The following is a 12,444-nucleotide window of genomic DNA, read 5'->3' as shown; positions in this document are numbered from 1 at the left end:
GCATTTTATTTAGCTATGCAAAGGCTATCTCTCCCAGATGACCTGACACAGACCCAGCCAACACCATCCATAATGAAAATCAATGGCACCAAGTCACTAAACAATTACTCCATCTTTTAAAAAATGCACAAGTCTTCAAAAAACAAGGATTTAGAGACTGATTAATTTGCCATTTTTCTAGGAGAGTGCACTAGTTGCATTATTTAAGAAGTGCCTTGTTTTTGTGCCCTCGAAAGCTGAAACAAGATCAAAGATTTGAGAATCACTAGTTCCTATGAAGGGCATTTGGTGACAGTATGAAAGCAGGCAAAATTGCCATGCCTCTGCAGCACTCAGAATCTTTCTCACATATAAGACTACGATAGGCATAGCTAGTCCATATATACAAAATGGCAAAGTAACCATGGCGCAAAACCTAGATGGATATGTGTTTACTCAAAGGAATATTCATTCTATTTCTTAGGCATATTTTCCCACCAAAGGAAAACTGAACTCAGCTCATCCAAACTGAAACTCATATTTCCATCTTTCCATCTTGAATTCTTTTACTCCTTTCCCTCCTCCTTTTCAGTTCATCTGTTAAGTGTTGATGATTATAAAATAAAAGAAATGGTCTTTTCCACCCTTAATTTTATCCTGTCTACACCATCCTTCAATTCAAATTCCCACCCTCAGTGGACCCTTGTCATTTTTACTTCAGTAAGCATAGTAGAAACATTTACCAAAATATTACATTGCATGTTTTCCCTTCTCTCCCACTGCCCCCATTCCAAGAGGGTAGGCATGTATTTTTTCAGTATTAAAAAGAAAAATTTGAGGGTTGTAGCAGTTTGATATTATTGATGAATTCCGAAAAGAAATACTGAATTGTGTTTGTAAACTGGTCTTTTCCTCAGTGCATATTAGAGTGTATTGGATTCAGAGGTTTTACTTTTATTTTATTAAGTAATGATTAAGGCTTTGATTGGGTCATGTCAGTAGGACATTGAATCCCTGCCCCTTTGGTTGGTGGGAACTCACAGAGAAACTGTACCACAGAGAAGGGAGGCTGGAGTTTTGAGCTGGAGTCTGGAAAGTAAATGCACAGGAGAAGAACACAGAGGAATAGAGATGGCTCCTTAAACACAGCAGAAGCTCTGGGGAGATAGACAGAGCCATTTGCCTAAAAGGCTACAGCTGGCCTTGTGGAGGGAGCAGAAGAGCTGAGCCTAGAGAGAAATGGAGCCCTGGGAAGAGAGAAATCAAGAAGCCTGAACTCTTGGCAGATGTCAGCAGCCATCTTGCCCCAACATATGGCAATAGACTTTGGTGAGGGAGTAACTTATGCTTTATGGCCTGGTAGCTATAAGCTTCTACCCCAAATAAATACACTTTTGAAAAGCTCACAGATTTCTAGTATTTTGCATGAGCACCCCTTTGGCTGACTAATGGTTTACATTTTTAGTTAGTAAGTTGGGTTATTTTTCATGATATAAGGAAGAAAGTATTAGAAGCAATTCTCTTTTCTTTATAAAATCTTAAAGCTGAAATTTATTAGATATGCCTTTATTGACAACAGGAGAGAATGTAGGAAGAAATGTCAGAGCCCACAGGAAGTTGAGGAAGGGAGCATCAGGCAGAAGATGGAGCAACTTCAGGAAGCAGAGTAGGGTGGTTACAACAGCCCTTCAGTAGAAAATATTGCACATCATATCATAGAGAACTTCAGTAATGCAAAATGTTTTCTGTCATTATTATATGCTTTCTTAGATTTTCTGAGTATGACTCTGCATTGTATATTATGTTTATGTTTCTCTAAATGCCATGTAACTCTTTCCCCTAATCTGCTTCCTTCTCAGTGAATATAACTTGATCCTCAATATATGTTTTAGTTTGCCAAAGAGCTGTCAATGCAAATTACCAGATATGGGTTGGCTTTTTTAAAGGGGATTTCTTTGGGGTAAAAGCTTACAGTTCCAAGGCTGTGAAAAGTCAAAACCAGGGTACCATTAGAGAAGCTTTCTCACCAAGGTCAGCCGCCACAAGTTGAAGCAAGAAAGTTTGAGCTCAGCTGAGGGCAACTAAGCAGAGATTGTTTCTTTCTGGGCCTCCTAAATCATTCTAAGCTATTCTGCTTTCTTACCTAGTTCAGATGTATGCTATCAGGCTTATAGCAGGGCTCTTCTCCTCTTGAGCTGCTCTGTGGGCTCTGCTTCCTGGGGCTTCATGCTTTAACAATCCTCTAGTCCTCTCTCTTACATGACAGGATCAAACATGTGACTTCCTTTTCCTGTATCTGTCCATCTCTCTCTCTGTGTTTTCCTTATATCAGAACCAGCAAGAGAGGGGGGCCCACTCAACCTGAGTCAGCCTCACTGACTTAGTCCAATCAAAAGCTCTAACGAGATAATATCAAGTAATTTAATCAGAGGGCCCTCAACAGAATTTAATGCAATCAAATGATATCACACAAACAGTTTAGATCAGTTTACAAACACTAACTTTCTTTTTTGAGAATTCATAAAATAACCTCAAACTTCCACAATAAGTGAAGGATAAATTTAAGAATAAATGATTTTTCATGCCTAACCTGAGACCAAGAAAGTGTTTTCCTCATTTTTGTTTAGGATAAGCCTTATGTGAAGGCAGAACAAAGATAACATTCTGACAATCCTGCTTCTTCCTCACCCATGGCTCATAAAAGCAGTTTTAAAGTTAATCAGCAGCAGTCAGTTTTCTAGAGGATGGTGACAGAAGTCGTTTGAAGATTAGAAATGGTCTTGGATAACTTGATTGATGTTGCTTGCCCAAGAGATTTTTTAAATGTCTACATTGTTGAAACTTGCAGCATTAGAGAGATAAGCATTCATTGCTCTGACACTTGTACGGCACAATGTAATTTAAGCACACATCATATATTGTTCTAAAGCAGCCCATTTTGGTAAGTGATGGCAAGAAGATCCAATTATTGCTAGTTAATGAGAACAGACTAGAGCTCAGAGACAGACTAACTTAAGGTCACATGGCTAAGAAGTGTCAAAGCCAGGCTAGGATTCACTTCTCATAACTTGTCGTTTAATGCTTTTTATACTCCTTTGTACCACTTACTAAATTTTAAAAATCAAGAAAAAAACGAGTCCCCTTGTCTGTTTATTCATTTAAGAAATCATAGAGAATATAAATTCAATAAGACAGACCAAATAAAAGGGAAAAACAATGGCCTTCTCTATCAAAGGTATTTGAGTATGTATTGTTAACTTAGCATCTCTGCCACCCCCTCATAGGAAAAAACTGGAACTGCATTTCCAGAATGTCCTTTCCCACATGGTTCCAGGAGTGGGAAGGAGAGGGACTCATGTGAGACGTAGAAGGCTAAAAGCAAGGGGAGTCAAATTGGAGGCAGTTAAAGGCAGAGCATATAGCAGCCTTCAGGTTCACTGTAGCTTCCTAGAAAGTCACCATCAATCACTCACTTCTAGTGCTCAGGGAATAGCTCCTGAAGAATTGCTTGCTTAGATTCTGCATGTTAGCCTGATCTTCAGTGGTTTCAAACATTCAAAGTATCTTCTCTGTGATATTGTTGGGTCATATTCTATGAGATTCTTGCAATTCCAACCAATGAAAGAAATATTCTTAGAGCCGCACATTGCTTCTGCAGGCTAAGCTCCTTGGTACACACTTTGTCCTTTGCTCCCAAGATCGTCCAAAAAGTGAAGCTCTTTAATTTCCTCTGTTAGAACATTTCATTGGATGAACACAAAGAGTGACTTTGGTTTTCCTGACCTAACCCTGCCTATTACAGAGACTACCATTAGCAATACTAAAATTTTGACTATGTGCTTTGGTAATGATGATTTTACAAATAAGTGTAGTCATGAATTTAAAAGAATGATCTGGCCAAAACAATGTATGCAGAAGTCAGAATTTCAATTAGGACTATTAAAAAGCAAGTTATGGATTAATTTTGTTATTCAAGTGATCAGTTCAAAATGCTACTAAATATAAAACATTGAATAGTAAATATGACTTAAATCTTATCCCTGAGTCAAATTAATCAAAGGAATCATAGTTTAAATAATGATCAAAATGAATTATGGCATTCTGATAGTTTTATTATGATACATGTAACTATATATATATTTATAAAATGCGGTCCTTGATTTACTAAATCTTGGATTCTATGAATTACTGTTTGGCCCTGCCAATAGTGTTTTATATACCTTCAGAGGTACAAATAATTTCTTTTACTTAGATGAGTATAGTGTCATATTTGGACCTGAAAGATGATTCAGTGTAATTGCAGAAGAAAGATTAATATTGTAAAAGTTTATACTTCGAAGGCCTATTATTTATTTAAAAGTATAAAAAGAAAGCAAGGATTAAGTGTTAATCTTGTTAGGTATTGCAATGATATTGTACCTATGTAACTATGTAAGAAAATAATCATATTTTTAGAGATGCAAACTGAAGTAGTTATGGCCATGACATATGGGATTTCCTTCTGATTAATTCATTGAAGAAAAAGTAATAAATAGATAAAAAGAATCAATTAAGAGAATGTGGAAAAAATCTTGGCAATTTTTAATCTCTTATGGGTTGTATCAGGAATTTTTATCCTACCTTCTCTGCTTTTTTGTGTGTTTTTAAATCTTTATAATAAAGTATACATAAAAATAGAAAGGTAAAGCCTTCAGTATCATTTTATTTTACATGATCATAAAATCATTTCACTACAAAATTTGAAAAAATACTGAAAAGAATAAAATAACTGGGCCTAAATTGAGTGAAAATCAATATTAAAATAAACAAAGAACTATTTTTAAGTATTCAGTGAAGAAATGCCAGTGTACGTCATTACATGATTTACACAACATTCTAAAATGCAGTCCATTTCATGGGCAAAGAATGGAAACTAATTAATGGTAATTTAGAGTAGAAGGAATTCTGAAGCTTATCAAAGATTAAGTAAAGAGTAGCATTTCAATATCAGAAAAGTGATTTCTCATCATTTACCATCCTCATAAGACCCAGGTCTTAAAAATAAACCTGTAACTATTCTCAGAAACTAATTTGATTGCCATAATGTAATTGCAGTTTCATCGATATGTTGGTGGGACCAAAAATATTCTGTTTATCCAACAGGATGAGAGTCAGACTGCTCTTTTTAAGCACTAGCTGTCTGCCTCCTCTGTTTGATCATATGCACTGACAGATGCTCCAGTGCTAGCCAGATGGAAGTCACCTGACATCTTGTAAATCTTATATCACTGCCACTGGTATTTGATAGATGCAGAACTCTCATTCTATGCCAATAATAGGACTGTTACTTAAATTAATGAATATATTGGATTGAAACGTGTAATGACACATTTTTTTGCCTTTGTTTGGAGCAAAAAATATCCCTGTATCATTAAAATATTACAAACTATATGAAAAGTTCACATGGCACAGAAAATATACATAAAGTACATGCAAACATCAATCTTTTAAAATGCAATTATTGTAACATCTAGAATCCATCTGCTAATATTTAGAACAATAAATTAAAGTACAATAAAAACTGCTGGTGATTTCATGTAAATAACATTTAGGTTCTCTAAAAAATAATTTAATAGTTATTTCCTGGCAAGTTTTTTTTTATATACTATTATGTAATATATCTTATACTTTTGTATTAATTCAGAAAAGATCCAGTCCCTAACAAAGATAGCTCATATGCTATAAAATGGTATATAAAGTTTCATAACTGATACATGATTTACAATAAGTGTGCATTAGTTATGATTACTGTGTTATCACAATGTGGAATCTCTAGAATGTTATGTGACTTTACAGAGAATACTAACCCATTTATATTGAGTTCTCTAGTATTTAGACAATGTCTCCTCCTAATGAAATTCATTTTCTTTGAATAGATTCTAAGTCTATCTCAGTTCTACTGATTAGAAAGTCTGATGTACATGATAAGAAGCTATGGGTCTATAGCAGAGAAATATGCAGAAAGCAAAGCTTTGGGGGGCTATATTTAAATTCTAATCTTGACCCTGAAGATTATGTGGTAATTAAGTCTTTGGCAATTTGTTTAACAGTGTGTATTTTCCCTTCAGAAATGGTGACTTCTACACCATAGGATGATTGTTAATTCACAATTTGGCCACAACTCATTAAGTGCTCAAAAGCTGTTGACATTCGTTGACAAACTAAGGACTTAAATAATTCGTAATTGTGAAAAAATAATTAAAGTGGCCCTTAATTTTTAATTACATCATATGTGTGTGTTCAGTTTATTGTAAAAGAATACAAAAGTATATAAAGAAAAAGTAAATGGAGAACCACTCCCCACCCCATTCATTCCACCCTAATGTTACTATCTGATAACAAAATCTTTCAATACCTTTCTTAAAAAAATATTTGAATAATTAGATTTAAAATCACAAAGTTTTGATTAGGAAAGGCTTTACTTTACAGAATTATCTCAGATAATAATTGGAAAAAGAATGACAGAATTTAAATTGCAATCCCCAAGCATTGTTTTAGATTAGATTCATCAGGGCATGTCAAAATCACTAGGTCAAAGAATTGGAGGAAATGACAGTCCCAAGTTGTAAGACTGCCCAAGTTATCACTGAGAGATTAAGAAACCAAAGAAAAAATCAAATCTCTAAAATGAGAAAATACACTGGTTATCACTTCAGAAAAGTGATCCAATTTAGCCTTTCGTAATAGTTGGATGAGCTGACATAAGTGTTTCCTGATAAGATGCAATTAGGAAGCATCTCCTATGAAGAAAGCAGTCCTGGAGAAAAAAAGATTAACATGGATATAATAAAGCCTTTCAAGCTAATTTTTCTGTTTACAGAAAATAAGATGAATATGATACACGTTATATGATATCACTAGTAATTAAGCAAACCCAAAATGTGAGCTATAACTCCTTGGTTTCTTTAAAAGGCACTGTCATTAGAAAATAGATCGATAGATAGATAGATAGATAGATAGATAGATAGATAGATAGATAGATAGATTAGTTTAAAAATTTAAAAAGCAGGTATGTTTTTAGTTTTAAGTGGTTAAGAGAAAAATACTTTAAGTGTAATACATGAAAAGTGCTGTGATTGCACTTTGCTGTGGAAAATCAGACAATTGAAGAAATTTGAATATTGAGTAGATATGAGGTTATAGTATATAATTATTATTAAATTTTTTACTTGGAGTGATTATATTATAATTATTTAGGAGAAATTACTTTTCCTTAGGAGATGCATGCTGAAATAGTTAGGAATAAAGAATAATTAGGTCTGCAACTTTCCTAATCCAGCACCAACTATACCTCTATGTGTGTGTGTACATGTGTACACGTAGGTAAAGCAAATATGTAAAAATTCTAATATTGTTTAATCTAGAAGGAACATATAGGGATATCTATGGTACTATTCTTTAAACTTTTATGAATGTTTGAAGACTTATATAATAGCAAGAAAGGAATCAAAGTCACTCTGCAGGTTTTTCTATGTGCTAGAGGTTTTTCCCTCGAGTATGAGAACCTTCAGCCTAGATCTGAACTGCAAAAAAAAAAATAAAAGAAAGCAGTATCCAATTTCGTGTATCTTTGGAGTCTGGGTATTTCATATTGCTTATTGTATTTTGTTGACTTTTAATTCTCATTTTTGCACTTATTGTCCTGAAGAAAATGGTCAGAAAGCTGTCAGGGTTATAGGATTATCTCAGAAGTATCAGGATATGGAACAGAATCTGATCCATTGCCTTGTATTTTACAAATATCTAGATCAACTCTGATAAGAGAAATAGCATGAAATAGTAAGTACTAAGATCCATCTTAATATAAGCAAATACGGCTCCACCAGGTTTTTCATCTGCTTTGATAGCATATCGAGTCACTCTTAAGGGCTCAAAACGTGATTTTCCTTGAGTAGTGTTTAATAAAAGTGCCTATGTTTATATCCCTTGATTATGCCAAAATCCCTTCAAATATATGGTCTCTTCTATGGAGTAGAACAATAATTGGCAGCTCCATCAAACAATTGCTAGAATTATTTTCTCCATCTTTTGGAGACACCACTTAGTTTTAGGCCAAGTTTATATTATTTTCTTCCTTTTCTTTTGTTTCCCTTGGCTATGGATACTGCAAGCTTTATGTCATTTATCATTTTTACCAATTATAACAACGAGATTTGCCAAATTAAAAGGGCTGATACCCCTTTCATACTTCATACATACAGTACATACTTAATAATTCACGCACAAAATAGGACTTTGCTTTCCAGGGCTGGAATGAGCAAAATTTCCTTAGAAATTACTTTAGTATTATATCTGGATAATACTTTAGGATCACAATCGAAATCATATTAGAATAACGGCATTAGAATTACTATGATACATCATTGTAATGTACAGGCCTACAGTATAATGTTACTGTTGGTTTTATCCTATTAAACCACTGGGTCCTAGGAATAAAACTGTGAAAGAAAGCTCTTGAAACCCACCAGAATTTTTATTTTAGAGGGAGAAGGAGAATTTGTGGATTTGTAACCACTCAAATACATAGCCATTCTAAAGAGTGAATGAGATTAGTTTTACGACTGAAGGGAAAACAATGAGGCTGTAGTTATACATCCATGCCCATGAAATATCAAATGATGCAAAAATCTTTGGATGCTAAAATCAAGGCATCTTGGCTTTAAAGAAACGAATATGCATTCACTTGAATTTGAAATCTCGATCAGTTATCCCTGGGTTAAATGATTCATGGTTTCCTCATATTGGTTGGAAAACATGGCACTGAGTAAGATAATGTTTTAGATTTTGGAGTTAAAAGTTTGAGTTTTATTCCCTGCTCCCCCATTTACTTTGTAGCTATGGGCAATGTACTTAGCCCTCTGAGATTCAGCATTGTAATCTATAAGATATAGATAAAACAATTTTCAGGCTACAAAGTAGGATTAAATAAAATATCTGTAATACTCCTGGCAGTAAGTTTTCAATATATATTCTTAAATTATTAATATGTATGGACAAAATATTCTTGCCCATCTAAAACAACTCCCTTAGTACCCTACTTGTTGCCAAAACCGCCTACCAGTATTTTCAGAAAATTCTTTTTTCATATGCAAATACATTCTGTATTGAAAATCATTCAATGACTTCTTGTTGCCCTTAAAATGAAGTTGTATTTTGCTTGCATCTTTTATATAAACTTTTGAAGATTACTTATACTTTCAGTCTTGTTTTTCTTTTTAAATTTCATTCCTCATTTTCATCTTCTAATCATTCTAAAGTACTTTTTATAAGATTCAGATTCCCACTCAACCCTCTAATCCAGATATGATTCATACTCTCTCTCAGGACCAGAGCTGGTTCTTCTGCCTGGAACATTCTTTCCTGCCCTGTTCATCAAGCTAATGCAGTTATCCTTCAAATACCTGTCTAAGTATAACTTAATTTCGGATTCCTTTCCTCAGTCCTTGAATCCAAATTGGGTTCTACTCCTCTGCATCCTATAGCACTTAAGGGCTGTTTACTTTCTCTACCACTAGACTGAAAACTCCATTAACAATCCATGAAGGAGTGTATCTATTATGTTCACTGTTGTATACCCAATGCTCAGAACAGGGACCATCATATAGTATAGACAACAGATATTTGCTGAATAAATGGATTAATGAATGCAGACATTGCACAGGTGTTGTATTAAATATTAGCACAAAAGTGGGTTATTTGAACATTGCATATATGGAAGAGTCATCACATACAGCGACTAATTGCAAAGCAAATTTATCTGGTCTCCATTGTACCTTTAAATTTTATCCAGTTGGAATTCTTTTCCCACCCTTGGATGAAACTCTGGCAGAGCTATCAAATTTCTGATCACTTTTAGGTGACAGAAAGTCTTACAATTATTCTGTCACCAATTACTGGCTTAATTCAATAATTACATGCCCAGCCTAATGAAACGGTCAAAACATACAACACAATTAAAATAAATAGGTACTCTCTTTTTCCCCAGTTTCTACCATAAAAGCCCCCTGGAAGGTTGGCTTCTATTCTCTTACTAACCTCCTGCCCACTCACCTCATGTTGTTTATATTTTTCTGAGTTGGAAAAGGTATAGATGTCAAAAGATAAACATAGTTAGGCTATTTGTACTTCCCTGTGGTTGACAACTGGTCTCTTGCATTCTAGGTCTGGCTGATCGAAAGGTGATTCTTTACCTTATAAGGTTCAGTATTTATGTGTCTATGCACACACACACATATGTGCTTGGGAGAGAGGTCCTTTGGTAAAATTTAATGGTAATTCCTATGGCAAGAGTGATGCGTTTTCCTGCAGCTTGCCCTTGTCCTCAGCCCTGAGTTTATGTTCATCCAATCGGGAGTATTTAGAGGTTCCCTCACTCCTAATATGTCCTCCTGGGCAGTTGATTCTCCAGTGCTCCAGACCAATTATATGTCTAGCCCACATCTGGTTCATGGGAAATATTCTCTCTTGTCTTGAGGCAACATGGAAAACTCTTCCCACTTTTGCCCTAGAGAGACATTACAAAGATCTCAAGGCTCAGCTCTTTCCAAATAAAATATCCATCAAATATTCTTGCATTTTCACATTCACGATTTTATATCTCTAATGTGAAAAAGGAGATTCAATATCATGTGATGAATTTTTAGTACCTCCCTTTTGAAAATTATACAAGATTTTCTTTTTCTCAACTAATTTTGGTGTCTGAGACCTACTATCATTGTGCAGGAACTGAAATTTAAAGTTGAATATTCTGTTTTACTAGTTCCTATAGTAAAGATAGAAGGGCTTTGAAAAAATGAAGTGAAAACTACTTATTTAGAAACAGTTGTTTGGGAGCATGGTAGAACAAGTGAGGATCTGGGACCCCAGATTTATAGAAGAGTGCATGATATGCTTAAGTGAGTGATAGAGAGAAGTACAGCAGGAAAAATCTCTGTAGAATGCAGGAAATTAGACTATATAATCTCTAGTACCAATTTTTAATTTCAAGGTGTATAATTGAAACAAAACCCAGGAATCTGAATAACATTCAATATATTTATAGAATTTTTGTTGAAATTTGCATTGATGTCCAATTAATTTAATACACTGGAAATTTTAATTATAGGATATAGATGAAATTATTTCAGCATATATTTCATTACTCATTATATTTCACTACTCATTTCTATAAGGAATTTTCATGGGCAAAATTAACAAATAATGCAATGCTCATTTCCAAATTCCAGCAACATCTATAAGCCTTTAAGCACTATGTTCCTTATGAACTGGGTTTTACTCATTTGTAATTAATATGGTTCATCATTTTAAATATAGGAAGTAAATAAAACATTATGGCCCTTAACATTTCTGATAATGACAAATTTTCTATACTTTCTATTGTGTTTGTCTTACTTTTAGGAGTGAAAATTTTTCCTGGATGCATATGCAACCTTATTCTGAAAGTAAGATTCCAAAATACAATTATTCCTTTCAAAAGAATTTTCAAAATTATTCATTATAGTAGAAACCTATTGTTTTGGCTGCCAAGATAGGCCCCTCAGGAAGAACTATCTCCGATTTTCTGGGAACATCCACTCCTTTTGTCGACATGATCACAGTCACACTGAAAACTTGGCTCCACATTTTGGCAGAACTTCTTGGTCCAGCATTGGGAACCTGATATATGTTGTGTCAACCAAAGTTTAGTTTGGATAATTAGAATATAGACTTAGTAATTCCATCTATCTGACTACACATTTAACGAGAGATTTTTATAAAACTAAGATGTTAAGTAGCCACTTTTCAATGTGTGGTTTACAAAACACAAATATCTGATGTGTATGTAAATAAACAGTGTAAGTTGCATGAAGGAGGACAGCAGGTGAGAGAAAGATAGTGCCTGATCCCTGGCTGGGTCCCAGACTAGAATTTGTCTCTATGACCAAGTTTCATCCTATTCTTTAGATTCTAAGAGATGTTTCTTCTATCCTTATAAGAAATTGCTCTTTTCAGTTAAATTCATTCTAGTGGGTCTACTTTGAAACTAAGAGAACACATACAAACATTCTTAAGGTAAAAGTTGTCCATTTTAGGATGCAGATTCACAAAGGTCATTTAGTAAGCTTATCATTAGTATGTTTCACTTCCAAGTTCCTCAGTTTTACAAGTACATCATAAAACCAATGGGTGGTACTTAAATTCTAGCTTGTTAAATTTAAGAACATAGTAGAGAATATCTTTAGTTTCCCTGAATATCTGTAGAATTTATGTAGTTCTTTATTTGGAATTTTGAGCTGAAAAAATTATATGAAATACATATTTCTTGATAATTCTGGTGCATAGTCTCTGGGAAATTTTGCCCAAAGATAAACTTCATATTCCAAACTATTGCCAAGAATCCTCACTGTTAACAAAAAAAAAGAATAGAAAAGAAAAATTATTTCTCAA

This window comes from Dasypus novemcinctus, chromosome 8 (assembly GCF_030445035.2).
Source record: "Dasypus novemcinctus isolate mDasNov1 chromosome 8, mDasNov1.1.hap2, whole genome shotgun sequence".
NCBI classification, from domain to species: Eukaryota; Metazoa; Chordata; class Mammalia; order Cingulata; family Dasypodidae; genus Dasypus; species Dasypus novemcinctus.
Note: the sequence above shows the minus strand (reverse complement) of the source record.